At 50.6% G+C, this 17,463-nt stretch overlaps 1 protein-coding gene across 1 annotated transcript in view; it reads right to left on the bottom strand.

The window, feature by feature from the left end:
- The window catches only part of LOC141059300 (uncharacterized), a 370,224-nt gene that overhangs the window by 211,181 nt on the left and 141,580 nt on the right, over nt 1–17,463 (bottom strand). The window lies entirely within an intron of this gene.

Below are 17,463 nucleotides of genomic sequence, written 5' to 3'. Positions count from 1 at the left end.
GAGCCTCCGGCACCGACCTCCACCCGCAGAGCCGCACTCCACATAGAGAATAATGGAGCCTCCGGCACCTACCTCCACCCGCAGAGCCGCACTCCACATAGAGAATAATGGAGCCTCCGGCGCCGACCTCCACCCGCAGAGCCGCACTCCACATAGAGAATAATGGAGCCTCCAGCACCGACCTCCATCCGCAGAGCCGCACTCCACATAGAGAATAATGGAGCCTCCAGCACCGACCTCCACCCGCAGAGCCGCACTCCACATAGAGAATAATGGCGCCTCCAGCACCGACCTCCACCCGCAGAGCCGCACTCCACATAGAGAATAATGAAGCCTCCAGCACCGACCTCCACCCGCAGAGCCGCACTCCACATAGAGAATAATGGAGCCTCCAGCACCGACCTCCACCCGCAGAGCCGCACTTCACATAGAGAATAATGGAGCCTCCGGCACCGACCTCCACCCGCAGAGCCGCACTCCACATAGAGAATAATGGAGCCTCCAGCACCGACCTCCACCCGCAGAGCCGCACTTCACATAGAGAATAATGGCGCCTCCAGCACCGACCTCCACCCGCAGAGCCGCACTCCACATAGAGAATAATGGAGCCTCCAGCACCGACCTCCACCCGCAGAGCCGCACTCCACATATAGAATAATGGAGCCTCCAGCACCGACCTCCACCCGCAGAGCCGCACTCCACATAGAGAATAATGGAGCCTCCAGCACCGACCTCCACCCGCAGAGCCGCACTTCACATAGAGAATAATGGAGCCTCCGGCACCGACCTCCACCCGCAGAGCCACACTCCACATAGAGAATAATGGAGCCTCCAGCACCGACCTCCACCCGCAGAGCCGCACTCCACATAGAGAATAATGGAGCCTCCGGCACCGACCTCCACCCGCAGAGCCGCACTCCACATAGAGAATAATGGAGCCTCCAGCACCGACCTCCAGCCGCAGAGCCACACTCCACATAGAGAATAATGGAGCCTCCAGCACTGACCTCCACCCGCAGAGCCGCACTCCACATAGAGAATAATGGAGCCTCCAGCACCGACCTCCACCCGCAGAGCCGCACTTCACATAGAGAATAATGGAGCCTCTGGCACCGACCTCCACCCGCAGAGCCGCACTCCACATAGAGAATAATGGAGCCTCCAGCGCCGACCTCCACCCGCAGAGCCGCACTCCACATAGAGAATAATGGAGCCTCCAGCGCCGACCTCCACCCGCAGAGCCACACTCCACATAGAGAATAATGGAGCCTCCAGCACCGACCTCCACCCGCAGAGCCGCACTCCACATAGAGAATAATGGAGCCTCCGGCACCGACCTCCACCCGCAGAGCCGCACTCCACATAGAGAATAATGGAGCCTCCAGCACCGACCTCCAGCCGCAGAGCCACACTCCACATAGAGAATAATGGAGCCTCCAGCACCGACCTCCACCCGCAGAGCCGCACTCCACATAGAGAATAATGGAGCCTCCAGCACCGACCTCCACCCGCAGAGCCGCACTCCACATAGAGAATAATGGAGCCTCCAGCACTGACCTCCACCCGCAGAGCCGCACTCCACATAGAGAATAATGGAGCCTCCAGCACCGACCTCCACCCGCAGAGCCACACTCCACATAGAGAATAATGGAGTCTCCAGCACTGACCTCCACCCGCAGAGCCACACTCCACATAGAGAATAATGGGGCCTCCAGCACCGACCTCCACCCGCAGAGCCGCACTCCACATAGAGAATAATGGAGTCTCCAGCACTGACCTCCACCCGCAGAGCCGCACTCCACATAGAGAATAATGGAGCCTCCAGCACCGACCTCCACCCGCAGAGCCGCACTCCACATAGAGAATAATGGAGTCTCCAGCACTGACCTCCACCCGCAGAGCCGCACTCCACATAGAGAATAATGGAGCCTCCAGCACCGACCTCCACCCGCAGAGCCGCACTCCACATAGAGAATAATGGAGTCTCCAGCACTGACCTCCACCCGCAGAGCCACACTCCACATAGAGAATAATGGAGCCTCCAGCACCGACCTCCACCCGCAGAGCCGCACTCCACATAGAGAATAATGGAGTCTCCAGCACTGACCTCCACCCGCAGAGCCGCACTCCACATAGAGAATAATGGAGCCTCCAGCACCGACCTCCACCCACAGAGCCGCACTCCACATAGAGAATAATGGAGCCTCCAGCACTGACCTCCACCCGCAGAGCCGCACTCCACATAGAGAATAATAGAGTCTCCAGCACTGACCTCCACCCGCAGAGCCGCACTCCACATAGAGAATAATGGAGTCTCCAGCACTGACCTCCACCCGCAGAGCCACACTCCACATAGAGAATAATGGGGCCTCCAGCACCGACCTCCACCCGCAGAGCCGCACTCCACATAGAGAATAATGGAGCCTCCAGCACCGACCTCCACCCGCAGAGCCGCACTCCACATAGAGAATAATGGAGTCTCCAGCACCGACCTCCACCCGCAGAGCCGCACTCCACATAGAGAATAATGGAGCCTCCAGCACTTACCTCCACCCGCAGAGCCGCACTCCACATAGAGAATAATGGAGCCTCCAGCACTGACCTCCACCCGCAGAGCCGCACTCCACATAGAGAATAATGGAGTCTCTAGCACTGACCTCCACCCGCAGAGCCACACTCCACATAGAGAATAATGGGGCCTCCAGCACCGACCTCCACCCGCAGAGCCACACTCCACATAGAGAATAATGGAGCCTCCAGCACTGACCTCCACCCGCAGAGCCGCACTCCACATAGAGAATAATGGAGCCTCCAGCACTTACCTCCACCCGCAGAGCCGCACTCCACATATATGGCTGCTCTGTGCGCACAGGACCTGTGATGAGGTCACAGGAGGGGAGGAGTCAGGGGTCACATGATCAGGGGCCTCAGTGTGTGCAGGACTCTGCTGTGCTGGTTGTCATGGTGCTCAGTGTCGGACTGGAGCACCTTGGACTCACCAGAGAAAATCATTCTTGGGGCCCACTATGTTGCTACATAGAGATAAATACAAGAACACTAATTGTGCGGTAAAACGCGCTAATATCCAGGTATAATATAAGGTAGTACAAATCTTAATTATGTAGCAGGAGTTGAGGCAGCCCCCTCATATAGTATAATGCAGCCCCCTCATATAGTATGATGCAGCCCCCTCATATAGTATAATGCAGCCCCCTCATATAGTATAATGCAGCCCCCTCATATAGTATAATGCAGCCCCCTCATATAGTATAATGCAGCCCCCTCATATAGTATAATGCTGCCCCCTCATAGGGTATAATGCTATATATAGAGATAGATATAGAGATAGATATAAATATAGATAAATAAATAGATATAGAGATAAATGGAAAAAAATCAGGCCGCGCTCCAGTTCAATGAAAAGTTGTGGCCTTTAATCCAGCACCAAGTGGGGCAACGTTTTGACCTCACAGCACGGTCTTTGTGCTTTACCACTTGGTGCTGCCTGATTTTTTTCCATTTATATTTTGCGTTGGACAACCACATTACTCAGGAAGTATTGCCCCCAAAATCGGCTCAAGTTTGTGCTGCTGTCTGTTTTTTCTATTTAGATCTAGAGATAGGTGTAGATAGAGGAGATAGATATAGAGATATAAAAAAAACAAACCACAATACTCACCTCTCCTTCTCGCTCCCACGCTGATTCCGGTGGCGGCTCTGCTTCAGTGTCAGGAGCTGCCGTCTGCCAGACACACAGCGGGTGCACTATGAAGTGACGTCATCGCGCACCGGCTGTGAGTCAGGAGCAGAGGGGACTGATGGGAGAGCTTCATCTGACGCTCTCTCTTCCATTACAATTGAGGGCAGCGCCGGCCCTGACTTACTGCCACATATCGGCTGCCTGGTCTGGGGGAGTGGGGGGCCCTGGTTCCCCGGCCCTGATAGTGGGCAGTGTTAGCCGGCTGCTGCGGCCAACACTGTGTCACTGACCGGAGACCGCTAAATTTAAATATTCACCCCTTTCCACGCCCATGTGGGCGTGGGAAGCAGTGAATATTCATTCCTCTTTAGCAGCGGGGACGGGGCTCCTGCCTCCTATCACCCGCTGCTGCTCCGCTGGCACAGGGCCCCCATAGCAGTTGTGTGGTGTGCCGCTATTAGCGACACGCCACTGGCTGGGGCCCCCTGGAGCAACGGGGCCCTAGGCAACTGCTGGCCCTGTATGCCAGTGAAGGGCCCCAGGGGCCGTGGATTACTCGGCACCAGGCCAGTGTCTTAAAGTGATGTGTCACAGTGGCAGTGACCCGGTCCGTGGCCCCAGGCATTCATGTAAAAATAAGGAATTGAATAGGAATAAAGTTTATGTGTATAAATTTGTGATGCCACCTGTGGTATTCTGGTCAGAGGCGACCAGCGCTGCTCTGCAGATCCTCTGGGACAGATGGTATGAAGCAGCTGAGGTGTAATAGCTCTCCACAGGCAGAGCTGTAGGCCCAGGGTGTCATGTCCGCCATGTCTGTCATGTCTGCCCTGTTTGTTTTCTCTCAAGAACTCCTGGAGCGATGTGCATGCGCATATCTTGTCTGCTATCCTACTCGTTCCCTAGAGCAGTGTGCACACTCACCTCATGTCTGAGCTGCAGGATGCCTGCGTTTCTGCTTTGCCTTCTGTGATCTTCTCGTCATGTCTAGAATCTCTGATCAGGTGTCCCTGTCTGGATCCTGCACTGTCTGGTTCTGCAATCATCTTGTCATGTCTGGAACGCTGATCATGTGACCTTTCCTAGGATCCTGCACTGTCTGGTTTGGTAATCATCTCGTCATGTCTAGAACTCTGATCATGTGACCTGTCTAGGTTTCAGCACTGATTCTGCAGTCGTCTCGTCATGTCTAGAACTCTGATCATGTGACCTGTCTAGGTTTCAGCACTGGATCTGCAGTCGTCTCGTCATGTCTGGAACTCTGATCATGTGACTGTGCTCTGTTATCCTGTGGATCTGAACCCGGAAGTGCTCCCCTGGTCCTGACCTGGAAGAGGAGGTGCTATGCCCTATATCAGGCCGCCCCTTCCTATGCTCAGGGCCTGAGTATTGTGTGGTGTCCCTGCATGGCTGCTTGGTCTGTGGGGCGCTCACTCTATTCTGTGCCCGTGCACTTTCCTCTGTCGTGCGTCTCTGCACACGCTCTGTGCTCGTATTCCGTCTCTGGTCTTGTGTCTTGTCTAGTGTTTGTCCTTTGTGCCATGTTTTGTCCCTGCTCTGCTTTGCCTTGTAGTCCTTGTTTGCGCTGATTCTGTTCTGTGTTTCTGTCCTCGTGTCATGTCTCGCTCTGCTTTGTGGCTTCAGGTACCCTGCCTCTGTTACTGTCCCTGGCGTGTCTCTACACGTGCAGGCCTCTGCTCTGAACCTCTCCCTGGCGTGTCTCTACACGTGCAGACCTCGCTCTGTACCCTGTCTAGTCCCAAGGTCCTTCCTTGGCCCAGCTCTGGGCTTCGGCCTACGCTCCGCTGCTAGACTGTCCCTGGCATGCTCTCCACATGTGCAGGTCTCTGCCTCGTTCTTTGTCTTGTCCCTGTTGTTTCGTGCGCTCTTGCACATTTCGTACTAGGCTTTGCCATGCTGTCTCCCATGTGGCTCTGTCCTGTACCCTTTTCCTAGCCCTGCCTTGTGGCTCCGTACCTCTGTGCATGTGCCTGGTCGCCTGTGCCTGCCTGGTGTGCCTCAGCCGTGCCGCCTCTATCTGTGCTCGCCTGTGTGCCCCAGTCATGCCCCGTGAAGTGCTATAGTGGTCTGGCTGCATGGTGCCGCCTCTAGTCGTGCCCGCTTGCAACTGCCATTGTCGGTACCACCTGCTGGTGTTCCCAGCCGTGGTCTCTGTGCTTCCTTGCACTCACGCTGGTTCTCTCACTGTGCCTTTTCGTGCTACTCTTGTACAAAGCCTTTGTCTCTTTTGCTCTTCTCTGACCCCTAGTTTGCCTGCCGGATTCCATAACCTGCCGACCCTTGCCAGAGGTCCGGACCTAGATGACTGCGGCCTGATGTCCGTAGCCAGATACCAGGACCCTGTCGGTCGATGCCAGCACTTGGATTCCGATGCCACCGTACCCTGTGTCTCTCCCTGGCATGCCCCTTGGCATGTGCAAGCCACCGTCCTGTGAACCTGACCCATCCCTGGCATGCCCCTCGGCATGCGCAGGTCTCTGTCCTGTGAACCTGATCCTGGCATGTCCGTTGACACGCACCATGTCATTAACCCTGTCTTGTTTCCTTGCATGGAACCCTGGCTGACTTCTGGATCCTGCCGGTCACCCCCGGAGCTACAGGCCCTGGTGGATCGTGGACTGTTGTCCGGAGTCCGATGTCCGCATACCATCTGCACGTAACATGCTTGGACCTTGGCGTGCCATTGCACGCACCCTGTTCCACAAACTGTGTGTTCACGTTTGCTCCTGTTGCACCCTGAAGAGTTCCTCAAGTCTTGGACCTCGGCGTGCCCTTGCACACACCTTGCCTTATGTCCTGTGTGTCCACGTTTTGCACCTGTTGTACCTGAAGTCTTCCTTAATGAAGTTTCTTTGAATTAATGACTCGTCTTGCCTTGTCTTGTTTCCCTGAGACGGCCGTCTGGTCCAGCTGCTGTGGTGGCACACCCCCTTGGTCTTGCCCCTGACACTCCCTGTATAGGGGGTGGTTCTCATTAGGTCAGCTCGCCCTAGGTGGGTGGGTGCCACGGCCCAGAGGGTCCACTCTTTCTAAGATGAACGACTCGGCGTAAATTGACACTCGTCACACAGGGCAGTTGAGAGGAATTTAGAGATTATGTAGTGCCAGGAGCTGCTCCTGACACGTCCTGTCTCCTTCCCTCTCTCTGAGGGAACTCTCTCACATGCTGCAATTCTCCTGCTCTTCCTATGCTCCACCCACTTCCCAACACCCTTCATGTACCAAGCAGGGGCCATAAAGGGTGCTCTGCTATTCTACATGGGTGTGGAATGTGGTCAGGTGTCTCCATCTTACCTGGTTGTGAGATACCACACCTCTGGGTGAGGTGCAGTACCTCTGTGGTGACTGAACCCTCAGAGGTGCCACATTCCACCCCCTTTGAATCCAGCATGTCCACGGGCTGAAATAAAGTACAAGATGTTACAGGAACATACAAAAAATAATATAGTTTTAAAACAATACTGCCAGCAGTTAACAATATACATATATATCACTATAAAACAGCTTTTCCTGCAGAGAGGTACCTTTACTTTAAACGGTACAAACTATCTTTATTTATATTACCTATAAATCTAACTGCTTCCTGGTGACAAACGCCAACTTTAGTTCGTCACCTGCTCTGGATTTTTATTTATTAAACATTACTACCGTAATATATGCTATGGAATAGTGCTTCTGATCCTATCACTATCATCATTTTATTAGTTACAAAAATGGCAATTATCAATGGTGAATGGTAGATACTGTCCCAACTGGGGTATCTTCAAGTGTCCTTTTGCTGGGTGGAGGACCTGCTCTAAACTTCCAACGGTGGTCATGGGTGGGCTGCAGGACATAACTGGTCTTCCTCTTTAGACCTGTCTTCGGCCACTGCTGCAGTTGGGCAGTGATGAGTCCTTATTTTCTTAAAAGGTGCAAGTAAAACCAAGGAGGAGCACCTAAAGAGGTGCGGAACTATTTACAGAGAAACTTTCACACACAGTTCATGATCTCTCAGTTTTTACTTTAAAGAAGATCAGCATGCAAAACTGCAAACTTGCATAGAAAAAACTGGAAACTTAGATAGAAAAACTGTGCAATAACCTTCCTGGGTAACTATTTATAATTCAACTTGTTAAATGTTCAGTTTTTGCTTACTGAGGTATGTCACCTCCTGGTGAAGCAGAAGTGCTCTGGCCTCCTTGTTTCCAGGGCAAACGTTCTGGATGCCCGCTAACAGGAGGCATGAGGAATTGGGTACCGTCATGTGGTTGAGCCCCTCCTGGTGGAGCTAGAGTGGTGGCTGCCTGCTGGGGTGGAACTGCAGCCTGTTGTCTTGCTGCAGCTGGTGTCACTGCTGCTGTAACTATTGGGGCTGCTGCTGCGGCTATTGGGGCTGTTGTTGTTGCTGTTGCCCCCCTGATGTTCGCACACAGCTGCCAGCTCTGCAGGGATTCGCCTGACATTCAGGGCGTACCATCCACGGGCTTCCAGATGGCGGGTGAAGGACATGTATTCCCCCATGAATAAATCACACCCTGGGTGATCCCGAATAAGGTGTGCCTCCACGTCCCGCCTGCTGACAAACATCTACAATTTCTCGAGAGTCCTGGATGAAGCCATACCCCTTATCACTGTCAAAATTGAGGACCTTGCCCCAGCCCAGTGGATCGCTTTCCTCCACATGCTCACCGTGGACCTGCCTCTTTGCACTGAGATCCCGGTCTATCAGGGCCAGTCTCTGCTGGTGTCGCTCTTTTTTTTTTTTTTTTTCTTTATTAAATTGTAGAAGCTGCCTGCGGCAGACCTCTTCAGTGGTTAAGGGGAATCTCCTTGCTCTTGCATTCAGTGTATACCGAGTGAGGATTTCCCACTTGCCTCTGCCTGTGGGAGGTGGCTACGGTATGGAGACAGACTCTAGTATTCCCCCCCTGGGTGTCATCTCCCGGTCCCAGGCAACATCCATCACCACCTGGCCGGACTTCGGGGTAGGTGGCAACCCAATGGGGCCTAACAGGGCCTCCCATATCTCAGGGGCGACGGGTGTACCTGTTGTTTCCGGACTGTGAGGTTCATCCGCAGACTCCGGCGGCAGGGACACTGGTGTGACGGCAAGGTCCAATGAAGGTGTTATCAGGGAACCGCTCTCAGGGGCCGGCAGTGGCGCTACCTGGGCAGTGGCAGCGGGTACCGGTGGTGATGGTACCTGGACAGTGGCAGTGGGTACCGATGGTAATGGTACTCCGAGGGCGGACTCCTCCTGAGTTTGCTGTTCCTTCCGCTCCAGCAGAGCCTGTCTCTGCTGCAAGCTTCTATTCAGCTGGGCAATCTCCTGCTCCAGCTGTGCCAGGTGGAGTTCCTCCAAGGGGCTGGAGCCTGGTGCCATGGAGCCGGGTGAAGGTTGTTTTTCTTCACTGCGCTCTTCAGGCCTCCTTCCACTCTCTATAATGGCTGCCAGGTGTTGTGGCTCCTTCCTGGCTCTTTTTACAGCCATGGAGCTTCTCTCCTCCCCTTGAGGGTGGTGTCTTTTCCCTTTGCGACCATACCGGGCTAAGATCCGGACCCCTCTGGGCGTCGGCCATGACGCCGTTGCATAGAAATACAGGCAAGGGAGATTCCTGATGTTTCGCTCCTTTTCCTGAGTGCCACCCACAATGACACGCCTCACTGCACCGCTTCACAGTTCAATTCACAGTCTATTAAATCCGTTCTTATGCACATTTTAGGCTTTTCAGTTCTCAAATCCATCATATCTTCAGCACACAGGACCCGGCGACACCGGGCTTCGTCATCCTGTTCGTGATGCCAAAATGAAGCGCCCCAGGGGCCGTGGATTACTCGGTACCAGGCCGGTGTCTTAAAGGGATGTGTCACAGTGGCAGTGGCCCGGTCCGTGGCCCCAGGCGTTCATGTAAAAATAAGGAACTAAATAGGAATAAAGTTTATGTGTATAAATTTGTGATGCCACCTGTGGTATTCTGGTCAGAGGTGACCAGCGCTGGTCTGCAGATCCTCTGGGACAGATGGTATGAAGCAGCTGAGGTGTAATAGCTCTCCACATACAGAGCTGTAGTCCCAGGCCAGTTGAGAGGAATTTAGAGAAGATGATGTAGGGTGGAGTAAAGGATGTAGCAGTGCTGGGTTGAGGACACAGGAAGAAGGCAGATGACACAGTTGAATGCAGTTCCAAGACTTTACTTACAATTCAGGTGCGCACAGATGCCCACTTCAGTGCCGTGATCTCCAGGTGAGGGGTCCATCCCACTTCCAGGCAAGATGATGTACACCCTTCCAGCACTCCCTGTCAGTATGTACCTTCCCTGGCCGTCTCTGTCGAGGGAGGGCTAATTTAACCCTTCACTGTTGACCAAGTGATTTCCACACTAATTCACAGGATGTTGCTAGCAATGGAGAATGACCAAACAGAGATGTGTCTCTGTGAGGGAGGATCAAAGCAGATCACTAACCCCGTCTATTGAATCTCACATAGCATTCTGTTTAATTATGCAAAGTATACAGCTACCAATAGAATCATAATACATTTACTTTATAAGCCAATAGTTTTGCAAGAAAATGTCCTTAGCTACGTGACATGGAAAGTTACAGAACTTCATGAGCCAAGGTCACTATACAAGACCAGTTTGTTCATACTGATGTGAACTAGTCATAACAGCTAACAGAATTTATCTTGTAAGCACAAAAAGAATGAAGCCATCAGTTTGATTTTTAGTTCAACCCTTCACAATCTCCCCTAGATAAATTTTGTTAACTAATATGCAGCATCAGCGGTACTATCCCAAGCTATAAGCTCGAGGGGTACGGGTCTTCACATGGCTGATGCCGTGTTATCAGTCATGGCTGTTGCAGTGCACCCATCCCCCCTGTATGCTGCAATTCACGAATAACAGTTTTTGATGACAGTGGTGGAGATCTTTTGAAGGTAGCCATGCGCTTGGCTTCAACATCTTCATCAAGTAACCTTTAGAGATCAGTGTAGAGAAGAGCAGGGGTAGCGACGCCTTTGGTATCATCATTAGCTGTCTTAGTGCAGAATTTCCTAATACATACAGAAATACACCAAAGAACAAGTTTTAGTATCACATATACAACAAGGATACAGGCAGCAATGTGTAACAACCTTTGTACGATCCCAGCTATTCAGACCCCAATTTCCTTAAACCAATTGGCTGGATTGAGAAAGGAGAAGGTGTCTGACCACCAACTGTCCTTATTACGATCATTGTCTTTATCATATTGATCTCTGAGTCTTTGTCTTTTAACTTTAACTTCATAGTACTGTTAGGATCTATATAATGACAGCAAGCGGGTCCAATGACCTGACACATACCACCTTGTGCTGCTGTTAAGTAGTCCAGCACTATAGTATGTTGATTAGTGACTATGATAAGTTGATTTTGGACAGCAACAGTAGTATTAAGTATGTCCAGTATATCCCAAATTTGATCATCTAGATAGTCTGTGGCCCTAACCAATTTATCCCACTTTTGAGTAATCATTGGGTAAATGAAAATAGAACTGGCAACTTTATTGGCCACACTCATCTGTACTATATGTGGTCTCCCTGAAGGGCGGGGTGAATTGTCCGCAGCTCTTTTATATAATTTATGTTTGGGTATAGCCTGTGTATCCAACTGTTTGGAATAACAAAGGTGGCTGAGGCCAATCGACCCAGGGTACAAGTACCTCTTACCCCTACTGGCAACCATTTATAAGCATTGTCTCCACATACCCAGAACATATCATCAGGTAAATCCCATAGGGCTGAATGTTGCAGTACTAATCTATGAACTAGGTCTATGAATGCAGATGCATTCTGAAGCATACACCAAGCTGGAGATTGTCCTAAAGGACTACAATAACCTACATCAGGATTTCCACAAGTGGAGGTCCCTGGCACATATTCAGAGGACTCATTACAAGATATATTGCGGCAGCCAGGGTCATATTTCTGTCCAGCCGCTTCACCGATGCCTCCATCTTGTGCCAGTCATTACACTGGCTACCTATTCGCTACAGGGTCCAGTATAAACTCATCTCTCTCACCCACAAAGCTCTCCACTGTTCTGCACCGCCTTATATCTCCTCTCTCATCTCTGTCTATCGCCCTACACGTGCCCTCCGTTCTACAAATGACCTAAGACTAACATCCCCCGTAATCCGAACCTCGCACCTCCGACTCCAAGATTTCTCTCGTGCTGCTCCAGCTCTCTGGAATGCACTTCCCCAGACGATCAGACTGATACCTAGCCTCGACCTATTCAAGCACGCTTTGAAAACCCATCTCTTCAAACAAGCCTACCACATCAACTACTCAGTAAACTAACTTCACCCTGTTCCCTCCTTCCAAATATTATTCTGAATCTACACCCTACTATTCATCTGTCTTCACACCCTCCATGCACACGAACACTGCACTTGATACTTGACTATTGCACTTAAAAACACGGGCTGATGACAGGCTCATGCAGCTTTATATGAAAATCCCTATTTATTATAATTGCCAGACCTGAAATAACAAGCACGTCTCACCTACTGTGTCCCCCCCATTTCCTTGTAGATTGTAAGCTTGCAAGCAGGAACCTCACTCCTAATGTCACTGTTTAAACTGTCTTAACTTGTATTGAATTTATTGTCTGTACATGTCCCCGCTTAATTGTAAAGTGCTGCAGAATATGTTGGCGCTATATAAATAAAAATTATTATTATTATTATATTGCTAGGAATACTGGTACAGGTTTCGTTAGAATTCTGTGGAAACAAATTAGAAAATTTCCATGACATATTATGTAACCTTCTTTCTAACAACATTGGTTTGAAGGCGTCAGTAGAGTGTGAAGTTACATTGAAACTGACTTGTAAACCATACGTTGGAACTTGCCCCAGATTGGTTAGACTAGTCTTATTCTTAGGTACCCAAGCCCCTCCTTTATATGCCAAATATTGAAGGTGTGTACTGCTTCCTGAAAGGTTACCTTGCCACCAGGGGTATCCCACCCATCCCACAATAGATATACCAACAGTAATCTTCCATAACTTAGCATTAACTGTGGCATTATTAGCGAGTGTGTCAGAACAGTTAGTCCAAGCAAATAACTCCTCAGGTGGAACAGGGATAGCCAATAAGGGGATGCTCGTGGCTGACACTGGTGAATACGTGTAGATCCAACAATCTGCCAGAGACTGGGAATTGTCCAACAAATATCTCAGTAATTTTTCATGATGTTGTATAAACTTGTTATTCAAGGACGTTGGGGAATTTAGGCTGTCCCATGCGGTTACCAGTAGTAATGTGGAAAATGCGAAAAACCAAAACATTATGCCCCCTTTATTTGCTATTGGCTTGTTTGACCAGCATGCAGTGCCATGCGTGGATCCAAGTCGGTCTTCCTTCTCGCTTCACTGATGTAGGGGTGATGAGGAGGACTTGATAGGGACCGCCATACAAGGGTTCTAGTCTGCGCTTTCTGACATGTTTTTTCACTACTACCAAGTCACCAGGTTTCAGGTTATGACAGGTGTCGGTTTCTGCTGAATCTAGAAGAGAAGAAATTAGAGCATGGGTGTTAGCAAGATTTTTACTAAGCTGAATAACATATTGAACAGCACGGACAGTTTCTTCTGATAACTGCTGAGGCTGGAAATTTGCAACTGGGGGCCTGGCACCAAACAATATCTCATATGGGGACAGGCCATGTTTTGCAATAGGGGTAGTATGAATGTGGTATAGTACAATGGGTAGGAGCTCTGGCCATGGAGCTGTAGTCTCCTGCATCATTTTGGTCAATTGTCCCTTCAGTGTGCCATTCAACCTCTCAACTTTCCCACTGGATTGTGGATGGTACAGAGTATGAAGGGCTACAGTGGATCCAAGCATTGTCAGAACTTCTTGGTACACATGAGAAGAAAAGGCTGGACCTTGATCACTTTCAACAACTTCTGGAACCCCATATCTGCATATGACTTCCATCACCAGTTTCTTCGCTGTGGTTTTTGCAGTCATATTGGTAACAGGGAATGCTTCCGGCCAACTGGAGAACATGTCAACAACAACCAAACAGTATTCATACCTTCCAGACTTAGGTAACATGATATGGTCCACCTGGAGCCTTTGGAAAGGATAGTCAGGCTTAGCAAGGTGCTTCGGGGGTACACGTTGAAGTTGACCGGGATTGCAGGTCTGACATATTACAGGCACGGTTGAGCGCTGTCAAAACTGTGTAAATACCCGGGGCCCAGTAGAATTTTTGCACCAGTGCGAGGGCTTGATTTTTTCCTCGATGTGTAGGTCCATGTGCCCATGTGGCAATAGCAGGGTACATCCGCTTAGGGAGACACACGAGTTGGTCCTTTTTCCAGAGACCATTATGTGGCGCCCCTGAGGCTCAGTCGCCACAGAGGTACTGCATCTCCTCCTGAGGTGTGGTGCCCCACCATCCAGGTAAGTTGGAGGCTCCTGACCATGCTCCAACACCTGCATCCCACACAACACGATAGTTCAGCAAAGCCACATTGCGGCTCCCTGCTTGGAGTGTAGCAGAGCACCTTTGGTGGCTCCCTGCTTGGAACTCGAAACGTGCTGGGAGGCGGGTGGAGTTTAGAATACATAAGAGAGAGGGAAGGGTTAGGATTACAGGTCAGTCTGGAGAGGAAGTCACTCAGAGATGAGTGAGGGAAGAAGATCCCTGGGAGAGGGATGGAGGAAGGAGGTGCTGCAGCAGACCTCAGTGACCTGGGTCTGCTGGCACGGGAAAGGAAAGGAGAAAGACATTGAACTGAAACCTGATCTTCCATAAGAAGGAGAGATTAGTATGGAATGAAGGAGTAAAAGGGAACAGAGGATGTGGGTTAGGAGAGAACCCTGCCTAGAAGTTCTAAGCGCAAGGCCGGGGCCCGAGCCCCGAGGTTGTATGGATGCTAATGGTCTTGCAGCAGACACCGGTGGAGTAGTGGGCTGTAAATGCACTACTCCCATCTAAGACTTGGGGGCACAACAGCAACTTGGATAGTGAGCCGGGGCTCAGGAGTAAGGAGTTCCCAAAGCAGGCTACAGCTGTCTGTCATACAAGTAGAGTTCTTGGGAACATCTGTCAGAAGGCACTCCAGTGTAACTCAGAACTGGGAGTACTTCACACTTAAAGGCGCTGTAAGAGGAGACGTTCAGAAAGGTACATGTTGGCGGAGCATTGTAAGGGAGCATTCCATCTGACCTGGAGGTTGATTGAGCCTCTGACCCGGAGAACACAGTACGGAGGAAGGCACCTGTGTGTACTACAGACTGTGAGTAAAGCTTTGGAACTACAAGACCTGGTGTCCTCCATTGATTCTTGCGCCCACACACCCAGCACTGCTACATCCGAGTACCAGCTACTTCACTGCCTGCGCCTCTCAGCTACCCCCTACATCTACACTGCCCTGGGACTACAGCTCCACCTGTGGGGAGCTTCACCTTCTTGGCTGCAACACACCACCAGTCCCAGAGGATCTGCATGCAGCGTCGGCTTACCATCTCCCTTGCCGAACACCACAGGTGGCGTCACGAACTATTCATCAATTCTATTTCATTGTTCTTTCACCCTCCTTTTGCAATGGAGCCCCAGGGCCATGGACTGGGTCACAGCTTCCGTGACAACTCCCATTGAGATCAATGGGCCCGGTGCCGAGTACCCCGATAGCCCTGGCCGGGCGCTCCAATTATCCATACGTGCCCCATCAGTCTTCCATTGCTTCACCTCTTCCTTTGGAGACATTCTCTGCATCGCCATTAAGCGGTCTCGCGGGGTCCGACAGAAAACTTCATTCTGTTGTAGATCATCAGGTTCTTGTAGGGTCAATGCTTCTTGTAACTGTTTACGCTGAGAGCGTGTGGTCACCATAGCTAGTGTGGTTGGTTCAACGGGTAAAAGAGCGGCGGCTTTTGCTTGCATATCCGCAAATGCGTTGCCAATAGCCTGTGGACTATTCCTAGGACCGTGCGCCTTAACTTTGATAATAGCCACCTGAGTAGGTAATTTGATCGAGTCCAGGAGTATTTTAACAGCTTCAGCATTTTTCCCTGGGGTTCCGGCAGTAGTAATAAACCCTCTATTGGCCCATAGAGCCCCAAAATCGTGAGCAATACCAAATGCATACCGTGAGTCCGTGTATGTATTAGCCTGACTGTTCTTGGCCAAAGTACATGCAGTAGACAGAGCCTGAAGTTCTGCTTCTTGTGCTGACTGTGAGGGCGGGCGCGCAGCTGCATGCAATACAGTGTCCTCTGTGGTAACAGCATATCCCGTGTGGAATCTACCAAACTCATCAGCATATCTTGTACCATCCATGTATAACACCAGATCAGGATGTGGGAGTGGATTTTCGCTGACATTTGATGGAGTAGCTGTTTCTTCAGTCAGAAGTTGGGAACAATCATGTTGGCGGTAATCCTCATCACTTCCATCTTTCTTGGGGACCGGCAGTAAAGTAGCTGGGTTGATTGTAGTACAGCGATGCAATTTGACATAGTCAAGCAAAAGAAGTGAACACTGCAGCCGTGTCATTGCACAGTCAAATATCTTGGTTGCTGAAGTGTCAGTATTGCTGCAATGTCATGCGGGGCAAAAATATGCGTTTCATGTCCAAGAATTATGTCTGCAGTTTTGTCGAGCATCGAGTGAGTGGCGTGAACTGCCCTCATGCAACTTAGTGATGCTTTGGCCATGGGGTCGAGGCGGGCCGAATAATAGCCCACTGGCCGTTGCCTATAGCCATGTGATTGTGTAAGTACCCTTGCTTTGTGTCCTTCATTCTCAGACACATACAAATGGAACGGTCGAGTATAGTCCGGGATGCCCAAGGCAGGGGCAGAGGCAATGAGCCGCTTTAGTTCAGAGAAGGCACGATAAAGGCTTTCCATACAAACCGGTGATCTCTCCTTGTAGCTCATTATGCCGTCTTTCAAGGCGTCGTAATGGGGTTGCATTATGCAGGATGCATCCGGTATCCACTGACGACAATAAGTACATAGTCCAAGAAAACGCTGGTGTTCAGCTTCATCTTTTGGGAAAGAAAGGGAGCTGATAACTATTTTTCTTTCTTCTGTGAGGTGTCTGACACCCTGAAGGAGACAGTGACCCAAGAATATCACTTGACCAAGGCAGAACTGAAGTTTCGAGGCCGAAACCCGACAGTTCAGATCTGCCAGATACTTGAGAAGACTAACAGTGGCAGCAATGGCTTCCTGCTCCGTTCGTGCACACAACAAAAGATCATCCACATACTGAAGCAGTGTGACCTGGGGGTGATCTAACTGCCAGGGCAAAAGACACTCACCCATGTTTTTTGCAAACTGGTTGGGACTGTTTTGGGCCCCTTGTGGCATAACTGTCCATGTTAACTGTCGTCCCAGATAAGTGAATGCAAACAGAAACTGGCAATCTGGGTGTAACGGAATGCTAAAAGGGCATTGGCAAGGTCAAAGACTGTAAACCAAGCAGCATCCTGGGGTATTTGGGACAAAAGAGTATGTGGATTTGGCACCACTGGAGTTTCCAGAACAGTAGCTGCATTAACTGCCCATAGATCTTGTACCAGAACTGCCCGTAGATCTTGTCCAGTTGGCAGTCTGCAGCACATGGTTGATTTCATGCTGCAGTGCTTGTTAAATGACCGCCGCATCGCCAACATTCTCCACATGGCTGATTATTGGGTGTACACCCTCCTAGATCCTCACTAGCGGGACAACTTACAAAGCCTCATACCACAGT

The sequence above is a fragment of the Dendrobates tinctorius genome, unplaced genomic scaffold (genome assembly GCF_039654945.1).
Source record: "Dendrobates tinctorius isolate UK_male_01 unplaced genomic scaffold, ASM3965494v1 ptg000226l, whole genome shotgun sequence".
NCBI lineage: Eukaryota > Metazoa > Chordata > Amphibia > Anura > Dendrobatidae > Dendrobates > Dendrobates tinctorius.
This window is presented reverse-complemented; position numbering and strand designations above follow the sequence as displayed.